The sequence below is a fragment of the Oncorhynchus masou genome, chromosome 18 (assembly GCF_036934945.1).
Source record: "Oncorhynchus masou masou isolate Uvic2021 chromosome 18, UVic_Omas_1.1, whole genome shotgun sequence".
Taxonomy (NCBI): Eukaryota; Metazoa; Chordata; class Actinopteri; order Salmoniformes; family Salmonidae; genus Oncorhynchus; species Oncorhynchus masou.
The window spans coordinates 69,840,614-69,862,807 of record NC_088229.1 but is presented as its reverse complement, the minus strand read 5'-3'; the positions used below and the strand labels follow the sequence as shown (position 1 = coordinate 69,862,807).

The window sequence follows — 22,194 nt, the reverse complement described above, 5'->3', positions numbered from 1 at the left end:
TACATTGGACGGACAAAGGGACACCTTCAAGACCGCTTAGCTGAACACAAGTATGCCATACGGGTAGGTAATGAAGACTACCCCATGGCAAGGCACTACTAGTCCTTACACCATGGCAACCCTGCCTCCCTACAAGCTATGGGTATTGATCTGAAGATATGGATTTACAAACTACAGGCCACTAAGTACCCTGATTTGAATTTCTCACCTTTCCTGTAGGGTCTGACCTCTGTCATTGCCAACAAAGGGTATATAACAAAGTATTGAGATAAACTTTTGTTATTGACCAAATACTTATTTTCCACCATAATTTGCAAATAAATTCATTAAAAATCCTACAATGTGATTTTCTGGATTTTTTTTCTCATTTTGTCTGTCATAGTTGAAGTGTGCCTATGATGAAAATTACAGGCCTCTCTCATCTTTTTAAGTGGGAGAACTTGCACAATTGGTGGCTGACTAAATACTTTTTTTGCACCAATGTATACAGTATTTCACTTTTTAATGTGTTTGGTATTGCTTACTTGGTGTTATCCAATCAATGTTGTGGCCCCTCCCCCTTCAAGTTAGGACTGACTGGAAAAAGCTGTTCAAAAGAGGACATTGCATTATCGTTTCTTTGTACTCCCTGACCAAGGCCGTGCAGTCAAAACGCATTGGATTTTTAAAACTTTGTTTCCATTGAACATGCCATACAAATAAAGGCATTTTATGTAATTGTATGAAGAGTGCCATGGTCCTCTCATTTTGTTGTCATCTACAGCAGTGAGCGATCTCCTGCCTGGCTGAGAAAGCAGTAAATGTTCTGATCCAGTTTGGCACCACATACCTATATGAGTCAGGGTTCTCAACTCTGGCGTACTTTTAAAAAACAGAAAGAGACTCAATGCTGGGCATTCCCTCAGGACTGCACTGTTAATAACTAAGCCCAGAGTAGACCTGCTTGTTGAGAACTTCAACCAGTCACACACCTCTCATTAGGACTGGATGTGTGTTTTCTGTCTACATCTTTGTGATGTCATCAGTCAGTTTATTCCAGTTCATAATGAAAATGATTTGTTCTATTTTAACAGCAACAGTTCCAGCCTCGACGGAAATGGAAGAGTGTTTTTAAGTGGAAAATTAAACACAAAGTTTTTCATTGTAACGATTACACCGGTAGTCAGGTAGAAGAAGGTGAGTTTAATAATGAACCAATACAGATGGACAAACATTAGCCGTGTACAGATTGTGAGTGAAAACAATACTACTAATTACTGATACTACTGAGGGATAAATAAAGGAAGAGTGATGAGGGTGATGATGAAGTCCAGGTGTGTATAACGATGGGGAGCAGGTGTGCGCAATGATGGTTACCAGGTGTGCAAAATGTGGGTTGCCAGGACCAGTAGACCAGCGGTTAGTAGACCAGGAGCTGCAATCACAGGAAGCAGGGAGGGAGGAGGAGTAGACTTGACAGTTATTTGTTTATGATGCATTTGTTTCAGGCATGAGGGCAATGAAATGTACCAATATTTACATATAGTTGCATGTTTTCATAAGCTTTGGTCCCAGGCTGAAAAAGTTTAAGAACCCCTGTTTTACATGAACAAAATCGACGTGTAATCTGCACTTGTATCCAAGCTGATGTAATGTACATAAAAAGCCTAACAAGAGATTTGACTACTTTCAGTTCCAAAGCATCAACACTAGTAGTACAGCAGAGAATGGCTCAGACTGCACATGGGAATTTGAACATGAATAAAGAAATAACAACAATATAAAATTCAAGGTGAACATGAGAAACTTTGCCTTGAAATGAGCAGCAGCAGTACAGAACCTTCTAGACCAGCACATCAGATGGCCCATTCCTCATTCGCAAGACACGCAATTAAAGGGCCAGATGAACATATAAAAGGAAATTACACTCACAAATGACAATTCCAGACCTGAAGAAATTGTGTTCTGATGTGATTTAAGCATTGACATGGACTCCAAACAAAACAAAATCTTAAACCAGGAAGAATTTAAAAAAATCACTTATTTAATAGGTCCCCCCTTAAAACAGTGCACTACTTTCTCTTGTACACTAAGGACCCAGGGAAGAGTTGCAGGGGAGAGGATAAGAGAAGAATGTTATTTGAAATCTAGAAAAAAAATTGTAACTAGCAACATATTTCATTTTTTTCAAGAAGCTCTCGTGCTCAAAAATGTTGGAGAGCCCTGGTCTAGGGTGTTATGTTGGAGAAGGTTAGAGACTCCTGGTGTAGGGTGTCATGTTGGAGAAGGTTAGAGACTCCTGGTGTAGGGTGTCATGTTAGAGAAGGTTAGAGACTCCTGGTCTCGGGATTCCCGAGAATGGTGCAACAAACAAAAACATCCAGTCAGTGGCAGTCCTGTGGGTGAAAACAGCTTGTTGATGAGAGGTCAAAGGAGAATGGCAAGAACCGTGTAAGCTAACAGGCGGGCCACAAACAGACAAATAACGACACAGTACAACAATGGTGTGCAGAGCGACATTTCGGTACGAAACAACTCATCGATCCTTGTCACGGATGGGCTATTGCAGCAGACCACAACGGGACCACAACGGGTTACACTCCTATCAGCTAAAAACAGCAAGAAGAGGCTCCAGTGGGCACGTGATCAACACTAGACAATTAAGGGGTGATGGGGTATGTGCCCAACCGCTTTTATTCAGACTTATGTAGCAACATTTGAAATCCTGTTTTTGACATTGGACAAAAATGGTATGTCATACACTGCATTTGAGGAACAATGGGAAAGTTATTCTGCTTTGAAAATTGATCAACTTGTAACCTCAATTTTGAGGAAATGGCTTTCGAATGTTTTGGTGCCAACTGCAGAGCACTTCTTTTTCTACCCCCATTCAGCATCCTTCACAACCTCTTAAGCTTTAGTTCCACCAATCTCTTTAAGGGTTGATACGAGTGTTCTGTCCTAACAACAGCAGTCAAGCACCCAAGCTAACTGGCAAACAGTTGTCGCAGTGACATTCTATTGAAATGGATTCTTGCATACTGGAGTCTTTTGTTAGCTCGCTAAACAATGGACCATAATCCAGACTCATGATGTTACTAACCAGCATGAATCTGCAGGTAGCTAGCCAACCAGGTTCAATGTTAGCTAGCTAACAGTAGGCTATAACTAGCCAAGCAAATGGCTCTCAGATACAAATAATAAGATCATACATGTAACGTTGCCCTTAGTTTAAAGATTAATTCGGAGACAGGTGTTTTCTCCATCTCCTTAGCTATCATACATTTAAAAACTCGGTCCTCCAGAAAAGTGGAGAGCAACACTTATGCAATTCTAATATGTAATATATATGAAAAAAGCAGCATTAGACAGAATTTCCTACACATACTAACCAGCTCGAATAGAAAGATGAGCTGTATGGCAGACCAATCCAAACTCATTCCTTGACATTTCCAGACCATTCATCATCATTTATCAATATTATTTGTATTTACAGATGGCTTACGCGTTTGTTATTAAGGCACATGAAAGTTCACATGTTCCAGAAGGCATTTCTGCCAAAAAACGCATTTTGATAAAAAACAATGTTCAAACATTATGTTCAAATGGCTCTCGTGTGAAGTAGTGACCCACGACATACGCCTAGTTTCGTGACGAGTCAAATATATCTGTCATTTACAAATCCCATAATGGAGGAACCAATTGCAGATAACCCCTTTAAGTTGTATTATCGAAAAAAATAGACCTATGATTTCCTTGTCACACATGTTGAGCATTAAAACACATCTGGAAACTCTCCTTGAGTCTGGTGTTTTTATAAGAAAAATCTATGTAGGCTTTGTCCCTTTTCAGTGCTTATATTAGAGAGAGAGAGAGAGAGAGAGAGAGAGAGAGAGAGAGAGACAGAGAGAGAGAGACAGGGAGAGAGCGAGAGAGAGAGAGACAGGGAGAGAGCGAGAGAGAGAGAGACAGAGAGAGAGAGAGAGAGAGAGAGAGCGAGAGAGAGACAGAGAGAGAGAGAGAGAGAGAGAGAGAGAGAGAGAGACAGAGAGAGAGAGAGAGAGAGAGCGAGAGAGAGAGAGAGAGAGAGAGAGCGAGAGAGAGAGAGAGCGAGAGAGAAAGACAGAGAGAGCGAGAGAGAGAGACAGAGAGAGCGAGAGAGAGAGAGACAAAGAGCGAGAGAGAGAGAGAGAGAGAGAGAGAGAGAGAGAGAGAGAGATTATACACCTCACTTTCTTTGGCAATGTTAAGACATGTTTCCCATGCCAATAATCTGTGGCTAAAAACCCTTGGTGAAAGTAAATTCACTGTAGAGAGAGAGAGAGAGAGAGAGAGAGAGAGAGAGAGAGAGAGAGAGAGAGAGAGAGAGAGAGAGAGAATGTGTTGCATGCCTTCTCAACAGTTGGCATCATGTAGGGTATAGGTTGTGAAAGGGAGTTTCCACTCGTGTCCACCGAATCTCTTCTCCCCCAGTTATTTTCTGGGACACTGTACTATACAACTTTATTTGATGGCAGAACATTCAGAGGCTGTAAGCTTGTAAGTACAGTATCCTTACCTACTTAGATTATTGTGTGCGTGTGCCTGCCAGCCTTCCAGCCTGCCTGCATGCCTGCTTGCCCTTAAAACACGAGTGAGTGAGTGAGTGAGTGAGTGAGTGAGTGAGTGAGTGAGTGTGTGTGTGTGTGTGTGAGTGAGTGTGTGAGTGAGTGAGTGTGTCAGGATGTGTTGGTCATGTGTTCAAGACATATAACTACTGCTTGAAGCATACAGTCTATGTCCAATCTGATGTAGGTTAATGTAGGTTAATGTATAAGCTATTCATGTTTTGTGGTATTTGTTCTTTGTGCTTTAGGACACATGGCAAAATGCTTCTGCTGTTTCTGAGTCTCAGTTTGCTCACTTCTAATGTCCAGTCAGAAAAACAAGGTAAACTGCACACTTTATACATTATTATGGTTGTTATGAGTGAGAAAGTTATAGGTTCAACGATCATAGCCCCAAGACATACTAACCTCCCCTGTTATTGTATTGGTGAGGGGTTAGCATGTCTTGGGTTAGGATCTTTGACCCTCTCATCATTATTCACAATTAAATCAGGAGTATTCATCATCGTGGTAGCAAACACATTATTGTAGAGGTGTTTAGAAACATATGCTGTTCTTATTTATAATAAAAGTGACTCTAAAATGACACAATACATTATTTACCATTCATTTCTATGAGCAGAAAATAACTGAAACACAACCAAAACTAACAACATGTATTGTCATGTTCAGATTGAACACACAGTTTTGTAGCTTCATTGATGCTGACAGAGGTGTATAAATTCCAGTGGTGGAAAAAGTACCCAATTTCCATACAAGAAAAGACGCCTTTTAATAGAAAACGACTGAAGTAAAGTGAATGTCACCCAGTAAAATACTACTTGATTCAAAGTATTTGGTTTTAAATATTAGTATAGTTGAAGTGTACCTATGATGAAAATTACAGAACTCATCTTTTTAAGTGGGAGATCTTGCACAATTGGTGGCTGACTAAATACCTTTTTCCCCACTGTACATATGAATGTGAATGTACACGTTTGAAATTCAATATTTCTGTATATAATGTTCAATACATTTACTGAAATGTCTAATCAAATCCATTCACTTTGTCATTATGAGGTATTATGTGTAAAAATATATTTAATAAAATTAGTAAAACAACAAAATGTGAAATAAGTCAAGGGGTATTAAACGTTTCTGAAGGCACTGTACATGATAATTGTTTACTCTAGTATGCCCACAAGACTTACAACACTTGTCTGAAGGTAGCCCAGTACCACTGCTCTAATATCCATAAACACTCAATATTATGAAAATTATGAACCAGAATGACATTTACGCTAACGGGTGGCCATAAAGAACTAGCTAAAAGCCACGCCTCCAATAAGCCATGTCTCTAATCTGACAGTCTGCCACCTCTACAATATGTTAATAAAAAGGTTCACATTTTAACCCCTCACATTACCAAAGGTTTCCAGTTTGAACTTTCACACAGAGGTTCCTCTGAGACCCTTTTCAGTGGGGTTACTCAAGGACCTGCAAAGGTTCAGCTGGTGTGGCAAACCAAAAGGTTCTTCCAGGCAGCTCTACTTCTAAGAGTGTACAGTCATTATTGGTGATCTTTATGAAGGGTGTTAATCATTTCAGGACATCACTGAATGATAATGTACATGTGAATGCACACGTTTGTCATTGTATGTACAGTATATGAACACGTTTATCATAATGTAAAATTGTATAGGAACAATGCTATGATATCATGTTGCATGTTCATTCCTTGATATAGTTTGATACCCAATATTACCCATTGATATCCTTTCATTCATTGGCATCCGATATTATGTTGCTTGTCCATTAATTCATGTCCCTGTTTGTTTTCCAGGGGTTAATGTAACGTGTGAAAATCAATCGGTTGTTCCAGGACAGAACCACAACCTGACATGTAGAGTGCAATACAGTGATGTAGGTCAGAATAATATGGGATGTAAAACTACAAATTATTTCTGGAAACATAAATCAAAATCTCCAATACGAAATTGTGATTGTATAAAAGATTGTAACACTACGATAACAACCAACACCTACTTTTGTGAGATCAAAAATGTTACCAAAGCTGATGAGGGAAACTACACTTTTACCATTAACACAAACTGTGGCAACGGACATGGCACATTGAATGTTTCATGTAAGTTACATGTAAGTACAATGCTAATATATAGTGACCAGTGTTAAATAAGTTAAATGGGTTCATGTGATATGACCAGGAAAAGGTCCAGTAATTCAAATTAAATGTGATAATACGGTATTCATATACACTGAGTTAACAAAACATTAGGAACACCTGCTCTTTCCATGACATAGACTGACCAGGTGAATCCAGGTGAAAGCTATGATCCCTTATTGATGTCACTTGTTAAATCCACTTTAATCAGTGATGATGAAGGGGAGGAGACAGGTTAAAGAAGGATTTAATTTATTTAGCATTGAGATAAATGAGACATGTCTTGTGTATGTGTACCATTCAGAGGGTGAACGGGCAAGACAAGATTTAAGTGCATTTGAATGAGGTATGGTAGCAGGCGCCAGGAGCACCGGTTTGAGTGTGTCAAGAACTGCAACACTGCTGGGTTTTTCACACTCAAAAGTTTCCTGTGTGTATCAAGAATGTTCCACCACGCAAAGGACATCCAGCCAACTTGACACAACAGTGGGAAACATTGTAGTCAAGATGGGTCAATATCCCTGTGGAATGCTTTCAACACCTTGTAGGATCCATGCCCCGATGAATTGAGGCAGTTTTCAGGGCAAAGGGGGGAGCAACTCAATATTCGGAAGGTGTTCCGAATGTGTTGTACACTCAGTGTATATATTCCATATGGGGCTTGATACTGCAACATTTGTGAGTATTCAGAGTGCTAACCTCTCTTTATTTTCTCAGTGAGAAATGAAAAACAAGCGTTTCTGGGATCGTCAGGTCACCTATCATCAGTATCATCACTGTTCTGGGTGTTCTACTGTTTCTCATCTTAATACTTAATAGTTCCTTGAGAAACAATGACAAAGCTACCAGAGAGGCCCTAAACCAGAAGCCTGCATAACGTTCAGTCTGGAGGAGCTGTGTGTGTTGGTTCTACTATCCTTGTGGGGATAGAAATATCTCATTTACATAAGTAGTCAAACTCCTATTTCAATAAATACTTTGTGGAAGCTCCTTCTGCATTGATTAATAACACTTTGTATTCAGGACAAAAACTGAATTACTTTGCCATGTTTTTTTGCAGTGCTACTATAGTGCCTTGTTTCAAACATGATGCATGTTTTGGAATATTTTTATTCTGTACAGGCTTCCTTTCCACTCTGTCAATTATTATTATTTATTTACCTTTATCTAACTAGACAGGTCAGTTATGAACAAATTCTTATTTACAATGACAGTCTACCGGGGAACAGTGGGTTAACTGCCTTGTTCAGGTGCAGAACAACAGGTTTTTACCTTCAGCTTGAGGGATTCAATCCAGGAACCTTTTGGTTAATGGCACAACACTCTCACCACTAGGCAACCTGCCACCCCATCAAACTAGTTAAGGTTAGTATTGTGGAATAACTACAATGTGTTTGATCCATCCTCAGTGTTCTCCTATCACAGCAATTAAACTCTGTAACAGTTTTAAATTCACAATTAGCCTCATTGTGAAATCCATGAGCGGTTTCCTTCTTGTCTGACAACTGAGTTAGGAAGGACACCTGTATCTTCGTAGTGACTGGATGTATTGATACACCATCCAAAGTCAAGTTAGTAATTCCACCAAGCTGAAAGCGATATTCAATGTTCGCTATTTGTTTTACCCATCTACCAATAGGTTCCCTTTACAAGGCATTTGGAAAACCTCCCTGGTCTCTGTGCTTGGATCTGTGTTTGAAATTCCCTGCTCGTCCGAGAGACCTTACAGATAATTGTATGTGTGGGGTATAGAGATGAGGTATTCATTAAAAAATCATGTTAATACACTATTATTGCACACAGAGTGAGTCCATGCAATGTATTATGTGATTTGTTAAGCAAATGTTTACTCATTAACTTATTTAGACTTGTCACAACAAAGGGGTTGAACACTTTTTTACTCAAGACATTTATGATGTAATTTTTTTTCATTATTTGTAAAACTTTTGAAAAACCGAATTCCACTTTGACATTATGGGCTATTGTGTGTGGACCAGTGACCCAAACATCTCAGTTGAATCTATTTTCAATTCAGGCTTTAACACAACAAAATGTGAAGAAAGTCAAGGGATGTGAATACTTTCTGAAGGCACTGTGTCATTTGATGTGTTGTATTATTCTGCAAAACTCACAAGCACTGATTTACCACTAAGCTTGGTTTGTATAATTGATGTGATATTCTAAATGGGAATTTTGTTATGAATATCGTTATTGATTTATGTTGAAATACACTTTTGGAAATAACCAGTCGTTATAATGTTACTTCTATCATATAGAGCTTGTTGTCTTCTATTTAATTATTATCTATACCAATAATGTATATTTCAGACATCACAGTACATACAGTAGCTCGCAGGTTGACATTTATTTGGACGACTCATGAATGTGGAGGCAGCTCTGCAGAGTGGTCACTAGCTGGCACAACAACAAAGTCATAAAACCTAACCATAACTTTAACCCTAGATAGAATTATTCAGATCAACAATTTTACATCTACAGTGTTAAATGTAACACTTAATGTGTATATGTGACCCATCAAAATAGTACTATAAAATAGTATTATATAAATTATATAAAGTGTTGACAAACTAACACCCCTAGAGCATTGGTTCCCTAACACCATGGGTTATTCAGACTTTAAAACTATTAGAGATTATGCTGCTACACTTTTTAGTTTTATTCCATAACACAGTATTTTGGGGGAGAGTGTTGTTTTAACACTGTAAGACCATCTGCATTTTTTAACTCAAAAACTTCTAGTAAATTCAATGAAAAGTAATTATTACTTAAATTGACTCCAAACTAAATTAGAAGTCAAATCAACAACATGATGCATGTTCATCCCTAACTACAACATTTTCAGACAAGAAAGAACTGCCAAAGGAGGCGGTGTTGCAATCTACTGCAAAGATAGCCTGCAGAGTTCTGTCCTACTATCCAGGTCTGTACCCAAACAATTTTAAAAATCAATCTCTCTAAAAAGATGTCTCTCACCGTTGCCGCCTGCTATAGACCACCCTCTGCCCCCAGCTGTGCTCTGGACACCATATGTGAACTAATTGCCCCCCATCTATCTTCAGAGCTTGTGCTGCTAGACGACCTAAACTGGAACATGCTTAACACCCCAGCCATCCTACAATCTAAGCTTGATGCCCTCAATCTCACACAAATTATCAATGAATCTACCAGGTACCTCCCCAAAGCTGTAAACATGGGCACCCTCATAGATATCATACGAACCAACTTGCACCCTAAATACACCTCTGCTGTCTTCAACCAAGATCTCAGCGATCACTGCCTCATTGCCTGCATCTGTAATGTGTCAGCGGTCAAGCGACCTCCACTCATCACTGTCAAACGCTCCCTGAAACACTTCAGCGAGCAGGCCTTTCTAATCGACCTGGCCGGGGTATCCTGGAAGGATATTGATCTCATCCCGTCAGTAGAGGATGCCTGGTTATTTTTTTAAATGCCTTCCTAACCATCTTATATAAGCATGCCCCATTCAAGAAATTTAGAACCAGGAACAGATTTAGCCTTTGGTTCTCCCCTGACCTGACTGCCCTTTTAACCAACACAAAAACATTCTATGGCGTTCTGCATTAACATCGAACAGCCCCCGTGATAGACAGCTTTTCAGGGAAGCTAGAAACCAATACACACAGGCAGTTAGAAAAGCCAAGGCTAGCTTTTTCAAGCATAAATTTGCTTCCTGCAACACTAACTCAAAAAAGTTCAGGGACACTGTAAAGTCCATGGAGAACAAGAACACCTCCTCCCAGCTGCCCACTGCACTGAAGATGGGATTCACTGTCACCACTGATAAATCCACTATAATTGAGAATTTCAATAAGCATTTTTCTTCTGCTGGCCATGCTTTCCACCTGGCTACCCCTACCCCGGTCAACAGCACTGCACCCCCCACAGCAACTCGCCCAAGTCTTCCCCATTTCTCCTTCTCCCAAATCCAGTCAGGTGATGTTCTGAAAGTGCTGCAAAATCTGCCACCCCTATTACTAGCCTATTCAACCTCTTTCGTTTTGTCTGAGATTCCCAAATTGGAAACCAGCTGCGGTCATCCCCCTCTTCAAAGGGGGGGACACTCTTGACCCAAACTGCTACAGACCTATATCTATCCTACCCTGCCTGTTTAAGGTCTTCGAAAGCCAAGTCAACAAACAGATTACCGACCATTTCGAATCTCAACATACCCTCTCTGCTATGCAATCTGGTTTCAGAGCTGGTCATGGGTGCACCTCAGCCACGCTCAAGGTCCTAAATGATATCTTAACCGCCATCGATAAGAAACATTACTGTGCAGCCGTATTCATTGATCTGGCCAAGGCTTCCAACTCTGTCAATCACCACATCCTCATCGACAGACTCGACAGCCTTGGGTTCTCAAATGATTGCCTCACCTGGTTCACCAACTACTTCTCTGATAGAGTTCAGTGTGTCAAATCGGAGGGTCTGTTGTCCGGACCTCTGGCAGTCTCTATGGGGTGCGACAGGGTTCAATTCTTGGACCGACTCTCTTCTCTGTTTACATCAATGATGTCGCTCTTGCTGCTGGTGAGTCTCTGATCCACCTCTACGCAGACGACACCATTCTGTATACTTCTGGCCCTTCTTTGGACACTGTGTTAACAACCCTCCAGGCAAGCTTCAATGCCATACAACTCTCCTTCCGTGGCCTCCAATTGCTCTTAAAATTCAAGTAAAACTAAATGCATGCTCTTCAAACGATCGCTGCCTGCACCTGCCCGCCTGTCCAACATCACTACTCTGGACGGCTCTGACTTAGAATACGTGGACAACAACAAATACCTAGGTCTCTGGTTAGACTGTAAACTCTCCTTAGAGGACCCACATCATACATCTAAAATACAAAGTTAAATCTAGAATTGGCTTCCTATTTTGCAACAAAGCATCCTTCACTCATGCTGCCAAACATACCCTTGGAAAACTGACCATCCTACCAATCCTCGACTTCGGCGATGTAATTTACAAAATAGCCTCCAATACCCTACTCAACAAATTGGATGCAGTTGTGGGAGCAAGATGTACATATAGGGAGAAACATAATACTGTACCACAAGAGAAAGATACACTTAGAGTGCATTTGCCATTCTGGTAAAATGCATTGTCTATTGTATAGGACAGGAAACCAAAGTAAGGCCATGCGAGCATAGGACAGCTGGACATGCCAAGGTCAGAGGAACATACAAAGGAGGGGGTTAGCCAAATGACCAACGGATGGACTATAGACCTAGGGCATATATTTTTAGGACATAAAGAGAAGAGACACATAGTCTACTAGTCCTAATAAGGACAGACATACTAAAGACCACACCAAGCTGAACATAAGGGGCCCACGATCCTCCACGACATAACTTGGCAAGCTTTGCCAGGAGGAACAGGGACTACGGAGTGACGTTCCGGGCTGGTGATAGTTTCTTTGGACAATCTTGCAAACAAATGTGGCCACACAACTATAAAAAGGTAAGCTTGTTCTTACGTAGTTGAAATGTTTGTCTAGATTGCTTCAGAGATCCTGTCTCAGCGAGAAGGGCGTCATGTAGGTCTCTCTTTAAAATTTCCCAAAAACCCAGTAAGTGTTGAAGAACTTTTGAATTCAATGAATTGCATGCATGTGTGATTTTGGGGGTTGTTAAAAATAAATAAATAAACATATATGTGCAGGTGTAAGGACTAAGTGAGTAGGGGCTGTGAACCTTGCTGGTGTCGGGCGTTTAGTGGAGGGGGCTTGCACCCGTTCTGGTCGGACCGTTCGAACGGACCCACGTGTCTGGTTTGATTGGGAGGATTTGTTCCATCTGATTCTACTTGACCAGGCTCGACTGTCTCAGGATCTGTTTTGGGATGTGCGTAAACACAGCCCAATCAACCTGAGCGGGCGACCTGTGTTGGGTGTGTGTGATTTGGACTGCCCCTCTCACCGAGCCATTCATTTCGGGACCTTGTGTGGTTTGACTAGGTGCGGTTGTTTGCGCTCTCTGGCTGAGCTGCCTGGCCTGGTGTGGGGCAGCTGCTGCCTGCTCATAGGGTCATAAACGTATCAAAAAATAAGTAGAAAAGTCCACAAATACCGCCCTTTAAGAAAAAGATTAGAATGGGGTCTGCTTGGGTGGTGTATTCACGGTTTACGCCTTTTAGAAGAGAAAAAAAGGACTGCTCAGGTGAATAGATAGGGAGCGGAAGAACTCTGACCCGATTTGGCTGGGTTCAACTGCAAAATAAATCCTGTGGATAAAAACGCTCCGTCTAGCTAAACGGGGGTCTGTAAATCGGTAGGTCACGCCACGATATTGCTCTAATATGAAATAGAGGCCAGTATTGGGTGGGTGAAGTATGGTTATGAAGGGTATGGGTATGAAGACAGGCTGACCTGGTTAGGCAGTAGTCTCGTCATATCGGTAAAAATCCTATAGGATAATACCAGCTTATGTAGAGGAAGTGAATTAAGTCAGTAGGTAAGAAACTATAGGTCGTTTTAGGTAAAACGAAGCGTATGTGTGAAAAATCCTATAGGATAATACCGGCTTATGTAGAGGAAGTGAATTAAGTCAGTAGGTAAGAAACTATAGGTCGTTTTAGGTAAAACGAAGGGTGTGAATGAAATGAATGAAAAATAAACTAATTAATGACAATTCTTTGTGATGAATGAGCAGATTAGAAAAAAGAGGAAGAACAGGCTGCGTGTCTGTGACCAACTGGTAGGAAGAGGAATGCGCAGGCCTCTCTCACAGTTAACTGAGTTTAATTTTAGAAAGAGAGTGCATTTAACTCTCACTGGGAAAAGGAACGAAATCGATAAATATTGGGCAAAATAAGTTATACATAAGGATAAAACATTGACGTGATAATGTGCTAAACAACCATTGTAAACAATACAATAGGTGTTAAAAAGAGGCATTAAACAAGCCACGGATAGTATATAACGGATGCGAAGTAGGAAGAAAGAATTTAAAAATATTACGAGCCCTGTAACGAAATAGGAGGAAAACAGCAGGCGACTCTGGCAATTTGTAGCAACAGAGGCTGCAATTTAAAAATAGCCTGAAGGACAGGAGAGACTTTGTTTCACTAAAACCATGAATCAGGAATTAACCTCTCGATAGTACCCATCCTGGATCCGGGATCTTGAATACAGCCTCAAGCTCATTACCATAACGCAACGTTAACTATTCATGAAAATCGCAAATGAAATGAAATAAATATGCTAGCTCTCAAGCTTAGCCGTTTCTTAACCTGTTGAAACTCTGGGGGCGCTATTTCATTTTTGGATAAAAAGACGTGCCCGTTTTAAGCGCAATATTTTGTCACAAAAAGATGCTCGACTATGCATATAATTGATAGCTTTGGAAAGAAAACACTCTGACGTTTCCAGAACTGCAATGATATTCTCTGTGCGTGCCCTAGAACGTGAGCTACAGACAAAACCAAGATGAAACGGCATCCAGGAAATCAGCAGGATTTTTGAGGCTCCGTTTTCCATTGTCTCCTTATATGGCTGTGAATGCGAGAGGAATGAGTCAGCCCTTTCTGTCGTTTCCCCAAGGTGTCTGCAGCATTGTGACGTATTTGTAGGCATATCACTGGAAGATTGACCATAAGAGACCACATTTACCAGGTGTCCGCCCGGTGTCCTGCGCCGAAATTGGTGAGCAATCTTCAGTATTCCATGTGATTTCAGAGGAGAAAGCAGACTTCCACGAACGATATATCAACGAAGAGATATGTGAAAAACACCTTGAGGATTGATTCTATACAACGTTTGCCATGTTTCAGTCGATATTATGGAGTTCACTACATAACTACATTGGGGGCTCATACATGAAGGTAATGGTAGCGGAGGGGTGTTTCTAGAAACAATGTATATTAAAAGACGAGATAACTCACAGAAAAGGAAGGATAGTTGGTCTTGTAAAAATATAGGGATATAAAATATAGGCACAATTCTAAAGTAAATAGAACAATACACATACCTAGATTATGGTCAAATAAATAAGTGGTGGCATTTTGAACACGAGAGCAAAAGTTTAAGAAACTTATGACTTAGTTTTGTTAGGATTGGATATTCTTCCAAATGGAAGACACTTGACTGATTCCATGTTATTCTTACAGCAGTTGCTGTAGGGACCATAATTTGGCTATCATTATGAATATTTTTTGTGGCAGGAGGCCAGGTATTTGAGACAGAATGTTTACATATGACTGTTATTAAAAAATTAAGATTTAGTGATCTTGCTATAAGAAGAAAGTCTGTTGTCAGGAAATAACCCATGTGTTAGAGTGTATGTCCTCAGGAAAAAACAGCACATAAGAGGCCAGATGGAAGGGCATGGGCTGAATTCTGGAGACTGTGTACATCAAGATACACCAGGCTGGGGTATACTTCTTACAGCACCTGCAGTGGTAAAGATCGTCATGTCTCTCTTTGGTGGGTGCATAAGTCTCACAAGAAGTAAGGTCTAGCTGAATAATGGGTGAGCTTAAAAACACCCTGACATAGGATGTGGAACCAGAGAGAGAGCAAAAAATACTAGATTCCACTGTAGACAAACTGGGTTGAGTTTGGGGGTTACTTGTTTTATTTGTTAATGCATCATGTGAAAAAGGATATATGTTAGGGTAGGTGTACTCTAAACAACATGTTGAAGGCTTGATGTGAAAGCAGATACAGTGTTGAATTACTTCAAGAAGAAATAATGTTGATTAAGGTTATGTACATGCTTATCAGTTGAAATAGAGCAGATGGGGAACTAAGTAAAAAATGACATGATTTGGGAACACCTCTCAGAACCTGGGGCCGAAAGGGGAAGACTGGGTGAAGCTTTACAGGGCTTTTATTTTTGTGGAGTCCAGCAGAAAAGTATCCTGGAGGCATAGAGGCAGGTGAAGAGAGAGTGGGAATTTCAGTATTCATGAATATATTCATGCATAACACATAACATTGTCAATACTGTTATGTTTTGTCCTTTGTTTTCCAAGTCTTATGTTTAGGAAACCAGATGGAGAAGGGTTGGCCAGCTTCAGCTGGAATGTCAGTTTGTTGTGTGATGAGTGATGGAAGTAAGAGAATGTATAGTGTAATCATAGAACAGAGGCCATACGTCTCTAGTCTGAATGCCTCACAGAAAGAAGGCAGAAACCTGAACCAGGACGAGAGGTTCCACGTCTGATGATCCAAGGGGACCAGAAGGACATCTCCCAGTGATACCAGGAGATCTAGTCTATGTTCGAGTGTTCCGGAGGAAGTGGGATCAACCGATGAGAGAAAGACCCTTATGAGGAGGCCGCAGCAACAAACACGGCCGTCCAAGTGAAAGGAAGCAAGACGTGGTACCATGGTACCATCTGAATCACTGCACCTGAGTCCCAACAGAAAGAAGGACACAACCATATCGAGATGAGGACACAGAGGATGCTGATCCATCAGGCAGGAGCTCGGAAATAGCAGGAACAGCGAAAGCAATCGAGAAGCCAGGGAGGAGCCAAGAGAACAGCAGACCAAGTGAAAGCCAAAATACGACAGGTACATTGCCTAATGCACTCAGAAGAAGACGAAGGAGAGACAACACTGGAGAGAGAACCTGCGAACAACCAGAATTTACTCCTGTGGGGCCAGAGAGTCCAGGGATGGGAGGGAGTAACATGCCTGATACTCTTGATGACATACCTGTTGTGGCAGACCTCTTTGACAGAAGCCCTCCACAGTGGGACCCCTAAGTACCACCTGCAGAATGGGAACATCTCTTCCCTAAAATTGACACCCTTCTAGATGGAAGCCCAGTCCGGCCTGAGGAGGGAGCCTCATGGGAAGAAAGAGGAGGAGAGGCCTCACAAGGAACAGAAGGAGAGACCCCACAAAGAGGAGGAAAAGTCCAGCAAGCTGAAGAAAATGGGGATTTCCCCACAATTGACTTTTCAGCTCTTGAATGGTCTCCTTAACAGACACTTGAAGTTAGAACCACAGAAGAACAATGACATTGACATAACAGAAGTAACAGTGAACGCTGGTATAGAAACAACGGACTCACGCACAATAAAGATGTAGGGTGGAAACAGGAAGAGAAGAGAGGAACCAGCCAAACAATCCAAAAAGACTGACAAGGTTAGTATATCTGTTCCACCTCAACACATAACTGAAACAGGAGAACAGAAGACAATCTCAATCAAAAGGATCAAACCCTTACCGGAGATTGCATTCTGTGGATGGACACATCATCAAAAGAAGGGAGAAGTCATTTGGGACCCAAAAGGATGTGACCTGACGTTAACCAAAGAAGTAGACGAGTGGGTGCCCACCATGAATCAGATTGAACCAGTTCAAGGTGAAGAATTAATAGTTGAAATAACGAGAATATTGACCGAAGGGAGTAGCACCTCAGTCATTAGAATTGGTCCTACGCCAATACCTAAACAGGAAGAGCCTGTGGTAGCTAGAACGACAACAACAGTGGAAGCTGCTGTGAAGACCACAGTAGCTACCACTAACATAACATCAACTGCCCTTACCAAGTAGTCCAATGTACCCACAAAGAAACCTAAAGCATCAGAACCAGGAGGGTTCTTTACTGACATTTGGAACTTTTTGACAAACTCTAATGATATTCCTCAAGACAAAAACATTGTAAAAGCGACATATCTCAGAATCAGAACCACTCAAGGACACCACACGAGAAGAAGTAATGAAGAACGAGTGGTACGAATGGGCTAAGTATACAGCAAAAACAAACATAAGATGGACAATTGTATTTTGTGTAGAAAATCACCTTTGTCTCATCTTTTGATAGTACCTGAACTTGCATCATTTGAAGAATGTGTTAAATGTAAAATGTTCAATGTATTCAGAGAAAATACTACATTACTTTGTGTAACATAGAATGCGGTTTGGCACCAGGTAACACTAAAGGCAGTAGTGAATTAAATAAAAATATGTTGGGAGAACATGAATGTGCAACATAATAACTGAATTGAATGATCCTCATAATGATGGGTTTACTATTGTAAAAGAAAAGAAAGGGGGAAAAATGAATGTTTCTACAGCTATGGAGATAATGGGATGGATGTGGGAAACACTATAGTTAATTGAATAAACTATTTGGGTGATAGAATCTGCAGGAGTTAGTCAATTTGATAAAGTAATGATTGTAAAACACAAAGGTAAAATGTGGTAATATAACTCAAGTAACATTATATCTTGAAATGTTAAATAATCAGGATTAAGGAATAGCTGATAGTTTCTGGATGAGTGGGCATACTACATGCTCATTGCTTCTTCACAATATAATGATTGATTATAAGTGTTTTATTCTTTACAGACTAGATCTTTTACTCCTATCTATGTTATTGTTTGGAGATGTTTGGTCTAGTTGCGTTTTGTAAGTGTTTTATGCTTCAAATAGGATCTGGAGATGTTTGGTCCAGGTGATTTGTAAGCTTTTGTTAATGTTAATGTTTTTGTCAACTGTTGGTATTGGCCTCCACCCTATATGTCCTTTTAGTGTAGTTTTTGTAGCTATATTAGCACCAGAGGAGGGATTTGTGGGAGCAAGATGTACATATAGGGAGAAACATAATACTGTACCACAAGAGAAAGATACACTTAGAGTGCATTTGCCATTCTGGTAAAATGCATTGTCTATTGTATAGGACAGGAAACCAAAGTAAGGCCATGAGAGCATAGGACAGCTGGACATGCCAAGATCAGAGGAACATACAAAGGAGGGGGTCAACGGATGGACTATAGACATAGGGCATATATTTTTATATCATATATTTTTAGGACATGAAGAGAAGAGACACATAGTCTACTAGTCCTAATAAGGACAGACATACCAAAGACCACACCAAGCTGAACATAGGATAAGATGGGCATGTATTATGTTTGGGACATGAAGAGGTCCTGTAACCATTATAACTTGACTGAAAGTAGATATGGTGTTATTGGGCATGAACAAGCAGGAAGAACAGATTGAAAGATAATGGTGGCAGATGGACTGAGGGAAGTAACTTAATTTGCATGTGGGATGGACTCATATGTTGTATGTGTATAAATCAGAGCCAGTGCTCTGGGAAAGTGTGTGTTTCGCGGACCATTTAGGCTTCTGATATGTTTGTATTAAAAGCCTACATTGAATTCACAAGTTCTTGTAAGTGTTATATTTTGTAATGATCCTCCACAACACAGTCTATCACAGTGCCATCCGTTTTGTCATCAAATCCCCATATACTACCCACCATTGCGACCTGTACGCTCTCGTTGGCTGGCCCTCGCTTCATACTTGTCGCCAAACCCACTGGCTCCTAAAGTCCTCCCTTATCTCAGCTCGCTGGTCACCATAGCATCACAAACCTGCAGCATGCGCTCCAGCAGGTATATCTCTCTGGTCACCCCCAAAACCAATTCTTTCTTTGGCCGCCTCTCCTTCCAGTTCTCTGCTGCCAATGACTGGAACAAACTACAAAAATCTCTGAAGCTGGAAACACTTATCTCCCTCACTAGCTTTAAGCACCAGCTTTCAGAGCAGCTCACAGATTACTGCACCTGTACATAGCCCATCTATAATTTATCCCAAACAACTACCTATTTCCCTACTGTATTTATTTTATTTATTTATGTATTTATTTAGCTCCTTTGCACCCCATTATTTTTATTTCTAATTTGCACATTCTTCCACTGCAAATATACCATTCCAGTGTTTTACTTGCTATATTGTATTTACTTTGCCACCATGGCCTTTTTTTTGCCTTTACCTCCCTTATCTCAGCTCATTTGCTCACATCGTATATAGACTTGTTTGTACTGTATTATTGACTGTATGTTTATTTTACTCCATGTGTAACTCTGTGTCGTTGTACGTGTCGAACTGCTTTGCTTTATCTTGGCCAGGTCGCAATTGTAAATGAGAACTTGTTCTCAACTTGCCTACCTGGTTAAATAAAGGTGAAATAAAATAAAATAAATAAATAAATAAATATGTCTAGATCTACCTCTACCTCTATATCTACAGTTGAAATCGGAAGTTTACATTCACTTAGGTTGGAGTTATTAAAACTTGTTTTTCAACCACTCCACAAATTTCTTGTTAACAAACTATAGTTTTGGCAAGTCGGTTAATACATCTACTTTGTGCATGACACAAGTAATTCTTCCAGTAATTGTTTACAGACAGATTATTTCACTTATAATTCACTGTATCACAATTCCAGGTCAGAAGTTTACATACACTAAGTTGACTGTGCCTTTAACAGCTTGGAAATTCCAGAAAATTATGTCATGGCTTTAGAAGCTTCTGATAGGCTAATTGATATCATTTGAGTCAATTGAAGGTGCACCTTTGGATGTATTTCAAGGCCTACCTTCAAACGCAGTGCCTTTTTGCTTGACATCATGGGAAAATCAAAATAAATCAGCCAGGACCTCAGAAATAAAATTGTAGACCTCCACAAGTCTGGTTCATCCTTGGGAGCAATATCCAAACGCCTGAAGGTACCATGTTTGCAAGTACGCAAGTATAAACACCACGGGACCACGCAGCCATCTTACCGCTCAGGAAGGAGATGCGTTCTGTCTCCTAGAGATGAACGTACTTTTCAATGCCAGAACAACAGCAAAGGACCTTGTGAAGATGCTGGAGGAAACAGGTACAAAAGTATCTATATCCACAGTAAAACTAGTCCTATATCGACATAACCTGAAAGGCCGCTCAGCAAGGAAGAAGCCACTGCTCCAAAACCTCCATAAAAAAGGTTTGCAACTGCACATGGGAACAAATATCGTACTTTTGGAGAAATGTCTTTATGTTTGGAGGAAAAAGGGGGAGACTTGCAAGCCGAAGAACACCATCCCAACTGTGAAGCACGGGTGTGGCAGCATCATGTTGTGGGGGTGCTTTGCTGCAGGAGGGACTGGTTCACTTCACAAAATATATGGCATCATGAGGAAGGACAATTATGTGGATATATTGAAGCAACATCTCAAGACATCAATCAGGAAGTTAAAGCTTGGTCGCAAATGGGTCTTCTGATGACCCCAAGCATACTTCCAAAGTTGTGGCAAAATGGCTGAAGGACAGCAAAGTCGAGGTATTGGAGTGGCCATCCCAAAGCCCTGACCTCAATCGTATAGAAAATTTGTGGGCAGAACTGAAAAAGTGTGTGTGAGCAAGGAGGCCTACAAACCTGACTCAGTTACACCAGCTCTGTCAGGAATGGGCCAAAATTCACCAAATTTATTGTAAGAAGCTTGTCGAAGGCTACCTGAAACGTTTGACCCAAGTTAAACAATTTAAATGCAATGATACCAAATACTAATTGAGTGTATGTAAACTTCTGACCCACTGGGAATGTGATGAAATAAATAAAAGCTGAAGTAAATCACTTTCTCTACTATTATTCTGACTTTTCACGTTCTTAAACAAAGTGACATAAGACAGGAAATTTTTACTAGGACTAAATGTCAGGAATTGTAAAAAAAAACAAAACGCATTTGACTAAGGTGTATGTAAACTTCCGACTTCAACTGTATCCTCTCTACCTCTATATCTATCATCTCTACCTCTATATCTATCCTCTCTACCTCTATATTTATCCTTTCTACCTCTATATTTATCCTCTCTACCTCTATATCTATCCTCTCTACCTCTATATCTATCCTTTCTACCTCTATATCTATCCTCTCTACCTCTATATTTATCCTCTCTACCTCTATATCTATCCTCTCTACCTCTATATCTATCCTCTCTCCCTCTATATTTATCCTCTCTACCTCTATATTTATCCTCTCTACCTCTATATTTATCCTCTCTACCTCTATATCTATCCTCTCTACCTCTATATTTATCCTCTCTACCTCTATATCTATCCTCTCTACCTCTATATTTATCCTCTCTAGCTGTAATGTATTTGCCCCCTTTCTGATCTTCTCTGCTTTTGCATATTTTTGGTACTGAATTTTATCAGATCTTCAACCAAAACCTAATATTAGATGAAGGGAACCTGAGTGAAAAAATAACACAACAATTGCATACTTTCTTTATTCACAAAGTTATGCAACACCCAATGCCCCTGTGTGAGATATTCATTGCCCCCATTACACTCAATACCTGGTTGTACCACCTTTAGCTGCCATGAATCCAACCAAATGCTTCCTGTAGCTGTTGATCAGTCTTTCAGCTCGCTGTGGGGGGATTTTGGCTCATTATTCCATGCAGAACTGCAGTAACTCAGCAACATTTTGTGGGTTTTCAAGCCTGAGCTGCTCGTTTCAAGTCCTGTCATCTCAATTGGGATTAGGTCTGGATTTTGACTAGGCCATTCCAAACTTTCACATTTGTTGCTTTTTAGCCATTTTCATGTAGACTTAATTGCGTGTTTTGGATCATTGTCTTGCTGCATGACCCAGCTGCACATCAGCTT

At 40.4% G+C, this 22,194-nt stretch overlaps 1 long non-coding RNA gene across 2 annotated transcripts; it reads left to right on the top strand.

Moving 5' to 3' along the window:
- Nucleotides 1-4,386: 4,386 nt before the first annotated feature.
- On the top strand, nucleotides 4,387-8,985 carry LOC135503780 (uncharacterized). Of its 2 annotated transcripts, none has more exons than XR_010450003.1 (4): nucleotides 4,387-4,518; nucleotides 4,835-4,908; nucleotides 6,409-6,711; nucleotides 7,465-8,985. It is a non-coding gene; the product is annotated as an uncharacterized LOC135503780 (long non-coding RNA). The 2 variants fall into 2 exon arrangements; XR_010450004.1 differs by having other exon boundaries at nucleotides 6,409-6,722.
- The last annotated feature ends 13,209 nt before the right edge of the window (nucleotides 8,986-22,194 follow it).